Here is a 6,000-nt window from a genome sequence, read left to right on the forward strand (position 1 = left end):
GTGGAGAGAAGAGCTGTTGCTCCCGGGACGGAGGGTGAGTGCTGCTGGCTGCACAACACATCTGCATTGATGGGGAGGAGTGGAGAGAAGAGCTGCTGCTCCCGGGACGGAGGGTGAGTGCTGCCGGCTGCACAACACATCTGCATTGACAGGAAGGACTGGAGAGAAGAGCTGCTGCTCCCGGGACGGAGGGCGAGTGCTGCCGGCTGCACAACACATCTGCATTGACAGGGAGGAGTGGAGAGAAGAGCTGCTGCTCCCGGGACGGAGGGTGAGTGCTGCCGGCTGCACAACACATCTGCATTGACAGGGAGGAGTGGAGAGAAGAGCTGCTGCTCCCGGGATGGAGGGTGAGTGCTGCCGGCTGCACAACACATCTGCATTGACAGGGAGGAGTGGAGAGAAGAGCTGCTGCTCCTGGGACGGAGGGTGAGTGCTGCTGACTGCACAACACATCTGCATTGACAGGGAGTAGTGGAGAGAAGAGTTGCTGCTCCCGGGACGGAGGTGCTGGCTGCAGAATACATCTGCATTGACGGGGAGGAGTGGAGAGAAGAGCTGCTGCTCCCGGGACGGAGGGTGAGTGCTGCCGGCTGCACAACACATCTGCATTGACAGGGAGGAGTGGAGAGAAGAGCTGCTGCTCCCGGGATGGAGGGTGAGTGCTGCTGGCCGCACAACACATCTGCATTGACAGGGAGGAGTGGAGAGAAGAGCTGCTGCTCCCGGGACGGAGGGTGAGTGCTGCCGGCTGCACAACACATCTGCATTGACAGGGAGGAGTGGAGAGAAGAGCTGCTGCTCCCGGGACGGAGGGTGAGTGCTGCTGGCCGCACAACACATCTGCTTTGACAGGGAGGAGTGGAGAGAAGAGCTGCTGCTCCCGGGATGGAGGGTGAGGGCTGCTGGCTGCACAACACATCTGCATTGACAGGGAGGATTGGAGAGAAGAGTTGCTGCTCCCGGGACGGAGGTGCTGGCTGCACAATACATCTGCATTGACAGGGAGGAGTGGAGAGAAGAGCTGCTGCTCCCGGGACGGAGGGTGAGTGCTGCTGGCTGCACAACACATCTGCATTGACAAGGAGGAGAGGAGCCGAGTCTGGGACTATGTCCTCCAGTCTGTTGCGTTGATGTTCAAGCTTTATTTAGACTGCACATCATCTTTTCCTTCAGACATGATGCAACTTCCCATCAGATTGATGGGTCGAATCAATAATTTTTCACATGTCTGCTCCACTACTCCTCGATAACAGGATCGCTTTTCATATCATTACTGCACAAACTCGATCCTGTTATCGATCGGGAGCAGATCAGACATGTTAGAAATGATCGATTTGACCCATCAATCTGACGGGAATTTGCATAATGTATACCATCATGTATACCAGCCTTTAGTGAGTAACTATGGACTTCCTGCTTATGGGCTGCTTTCCTTGGTTTCCTGGGGTCATGCCCATCAGACAGATGTCAGCACAGGGGCACAATTCTTTAAAAGTGGAGGTAGGGGAGGGCAGGGACCATTAGACTGCCACCAGTATTGGGGGCTACCTGACTAATGCCACTAACTGCCCTCAGGAGCTTACTGTCTAATCCCTGCATCAAATTACTGACCCCAGGCACTTAGAGTGTAGGATTCTAAGGACAGTTAGTGACATGAGACAGGGATAAGAGTTCAAAATATTTTTACATAGGGGTGTGGCCTGTGTTGAGGGGCGGGGTTAGCAGCAGCCATTAACAAAGACAATAATAATTTTTCTGGTGCGTGTACATGCCTGCCTAATTTTTCTGGCTGCACTGCGGGCAGCTGCAACAACAAAAGAAAAGGCATGTACATGTGCCAATTCCCTTCATGATCATTACCTTGCCGTGGTGAAGGGGCTTGCGTATCATAATGAAGCAATGACCTATATGAGTGTGTTGGGGGCACACCCAAGATAATTAGGTCGTTGCTTCATTGTGGACAGACCAAAATCGATCAGCTGGGCAGTCGCTGTTGTTCTATCATTGAGCTACCTCAGCCTGGCAACCATATGGGCTGGAAAACCACCACGGCCTACACTCTCGCCATGGTGCGCACCAGCTTGGCCATCTGTTTGCGGTGCGTTACACAGTGAGTTTGGTCTGTCAGTGTGAAGCAGTACACTACTTACACTACCTTAGAAGATATCATACAATATTACACTGTTATACAAGCTGTACACTGACTGCTTTACATTGTATCACAGCCTCACATCTGCAGTGTTGTCCCATGAGAAGATATCATACAATATTACACTGTTATACGAGCTGTACACTTACTGCTTTACATTGTATCACAGTGTCACATCTGCAGTGCTGTCCCATGAGAAGATATCATACAATATTTACAGTTATACAAGCTGTACACTGACTGCTTTACATTGTATCACAGCCTCACATCTGCAGTGTTGTCCCATGAGAAGATATCATACAATATTTACACTGTTATACAAGCTGTACACTGACTGCTTTACATTGTATCACAGCGTCACATCTGCAGTGTTGTCCCATGAGAAGATATCATACAATATTACACTGTTATACAAGCTGTACACTGACTGCTTTACACTGTATCACAGTGTCACATCTGCAGTGCTGTCCCATGAGAAGATATCATACAATATTACACTGTTATACAAGCGGTACACTGACTGCTTTACATTGTATCACAGTGTCACATCTGCAGTGCTGTCCCATGAGAAGATATCATACAATATTACACTGTTATACAAGCTGTACACTGACTGCTTTACATTGTATCACAGTGTCACATCTGCAGTGCTGTCCCATGAGAAGATATCATACAATATTACACTGTTATACAAGCTGTACACTGACTGCTTTACATTGTATCACAGCGTCACATCTGCAGTGCTGTCCCATGAGAAGATATCATACAATATTACACTGTTATACAAGCTGTACACTGACTGCTTTACATTGTATCACAGTGTCACATCTGCATTGTTGTCCCATGAGAAGATATCATACAATATTACACTGTTATACAAGCTGCACACTGATTGCTTTACATTGTATCACAGCGTCACATCTGCAGTGTTGTCCCATGAGAAGATATCATACAATATTACACTGCTATACAAGCTGTACACTGACTGCTTTACATTGTATCACAGTGTCACATCTGCAGTGCTGTCCCATGAGAAGATATCATACAATATTACACTGTTATACAAGCTGTACACTGACTGCTTTACATTGTATCACAGTGTCACATCTGCGGTGCTTTCCCATGAGAAGATATCATACAATATTACACTGTTATACAAGCTGTACACTGACTGCTTTACATTGTATCACAGCGTCACATCTGCAGTGCTGTCCCATGAGAAGATATCATACAATATTACACTATAGAGTGACCATATTTTTGTGGGTCCAACCTGGGACGGGGGGGGGGGAGCGTGGGGGGGGGGGGGGGGGGGGCGGCGCGCGCTGTGCGCCGCGGCGAAAAGTGGGAAAGAGTGAGGAGCACGCAGCGGCGAAGACTGGGGGAGGGGGGCTGCGCCGCGCCGAAAAAATGGGCGTGGCCATGACATTGTATGGGCGGAGCTAACGTAATGATGTAACAGCGAGGCATAAGAAAGCAGTGTTTACGCCATGATGTGGACAAACGAGACTTTGTATCATGGGTGTGCAGAAACTGTGTGATGCTAATAGTATACCGTAACCACAAAGCAGCAAACATAGCCATCTATGACCATTAAATAATAAATGCAGTAACAGTTACCCCGGACACCAGAAAATAAACGCAATAGGCAACATGTCAGTATAAAATAAATGCAATGCGGGCAAACATGTCAGTACAAAATAAACGCAATGCGGGCAACATGTCAGTACAAAATAAACGCACTGCGGGCAAACATTTCGCCAGAAATGAAACAATGCGGGCAAACAATAACATTTCACTAGAAAAGAAACAATGCGGGCAAACATTTCACCAGAAAAGAAACAATGCGGGCAAACATTTCACCAGAAAAGAAACAATGCGGGCAAACATTTCACCTGGAAAAGAAACAATGCGGGCAAACATTTCACCTGGAAAAGAAACAATGCGGGCAAACATTTCACCTGGAAAAGAAAGCATTTACTCACCTGGCAGAAGTGTCCGGCCTCTGGCGCGCTGCTCCGTCCCGGGACCGTCTTCCTCCTCCTGCTCTTCTCTCCCGCGCTGACAGGGCTACGGCAAGATGGCGCCCGAAGCCCTGTACTAGTGACACAAATAGGTCTCCAGTACAGGGCTTCGGCAGCCATCTTGCCGTAGCCCTGCTCGCCTGCCGGTGTCGGAAACAGACACCGGAAGAGGAGGCTGGAGCGGGGCTGCGGGCAATGAACTGGCACTGCGTCTATAGACGCCGCTGCCAGTTCATTGAGGAGAGAGTGGCCAGAGTCCCGAGGCCGGGACGTCCCGCTGCTCAAAGCGGGACGTTTCCCGGGACCTCATTAAGCCTGGGACAGCGGACCCCGAATCCGGGACGTGTCCCGGGCAATCCGGGACGTCTGGTCACTCTATGTTATACAAGCTGTACACTGACTGCTTTACAATGTATCACAGTGTCACATCTGCAGTGCTGTCCCATGAGAAGATATCATACAATATTACACAGTTATACAAGCTGTACACTGACTGCTTTACAATGTATCACAGTGTCACATCTGCAGTGCTGTCCCATGAGAAGGTATCATACAATATTTACACTGTTCTACAAGCTGTACACTGACTGCTTTACATTGTATCACAGTGTCACATCTGCAGTGCTGTCCCATGAGAAGGTATCATACAATATTACACTGTTATACAAGCTGTACACTGACTGCTTTACATTGTATCACAGCGTAACATCTGCAGTGCTGTCCCATGAGAAGATATCATACAATATTACACAGTTATACAAGCTGTACACTGACTGCTTTACAATGTATCACAGTGTCACATCTGCAGTGCTGTCCCATGAGAAGGTATCATACAATATTTACACTGTTCTACAAGCTGTACACTGACTGCTTTACATTGTATCACAGCGTCACATCTGCAGTGCTGTCCCATGAGAAGATATCATACAATATTACACTGTTATACAAGCTGTACACTGACTGCTTTACATTGTATCACAGCGTCACATCTGCAGTGCTGTCCCATGAGAAGATATCATACAATATTACACTGTTATACAAGCTGTACACTGACTGCTTTACATTGTATCACAGTGTCACATCTGCAGTGCTGTCCCATGAGAAGATATCATACAATATTTACACTGTTCTACAAGCTGTACACTGACTGCTTTACATTGTATCACAGTGTCACATCTGCAGTGCTGTCCCATGAGAAGATATCATACAATATTTACACTGTTCTACAAGCTGTACACTGACTGCTTTACATTGTATCATAGTGTCACATCTGCAGTGTTTTCCCATGAAAATATAATAAAATATATACAAAAATATGAGAAGTGTACTCACTTTTGTGAGATACTGTACCAACATACCTACTGTAAGCTTAGTGATAATTCCCTCTCTGTGACATCAAATAGTAATAATAATAGTGTGTGACTGTGGTGAGGACATTAGAGTGTAAGCTCCTCTGGTGCAGAGACTGATGGGAATGGATCAGTGATCTCTGTACAGTGCTGTGGAATATGTCAGAGCTATATACATGTATAATGATGTGTCAGGCCTGTGCAGTGTGGTGGCAGCAGTAGCAGTAGCGGTGGTATTCTGCAGAGGGTACCTGGTAGCGCAGCGTCTTCAGCAGAGGATGTGGTTGATCTGAGGGAAGCTGGGTGTTAGTCTTACAAGTGGCCTTCAAGTTTCGTTTTCTAAGTTTGACATCAGAGTTCCTGATGCCCCCCTCCGCTCCCCCTCCCTGTGCCTCTGCACACTGTGAGCTGCTTCCAAGCCAGCACCTCCACAGCTTTATCCAAAACAAGCAGAACTCCCACACCCTGGAGGAAA

General features: G+C 47.8%; 1 protein-coding gene across 1 annotated transcript in view; it reads right to left on the reverse strand.

Moving 5' to 3' along the window:
* Nucleotides 1-5,902, reverse strand: part of LOC137562471 (cornifelin homolog) — a 56,044-nt gene extending 50,142 nt beyond the window's left edge. Inside the window, exon 1 of the mRNA XM_068273838.1 lies at nt 5,777-5,902. The gene's annotated coding sequence lies outside the window, so the exon portion shown is untranslated. The remainder of the gene's footprint in view (nt 1-5,776) is intronic.
* Nucleotides 5,903-6,000: the final 98 nt, after the last annotated feature.

The sequence above is a fragment of the Hyperolius riggenbachi genome, chromosome 3 (genome assembly GCF_040937935.1).
Source record: "Hyperolius riggenbachi isolate aHypRig1 chromosome 3, aHypRig1.pri, whole genome shotgun sequence".
Lineage (NCBI taxonomy): Eukaryota > Metazoa > Chordata > Amphibia > Anura > Hyperoliidae > Hyperolius > Hyperolius riggenbachi.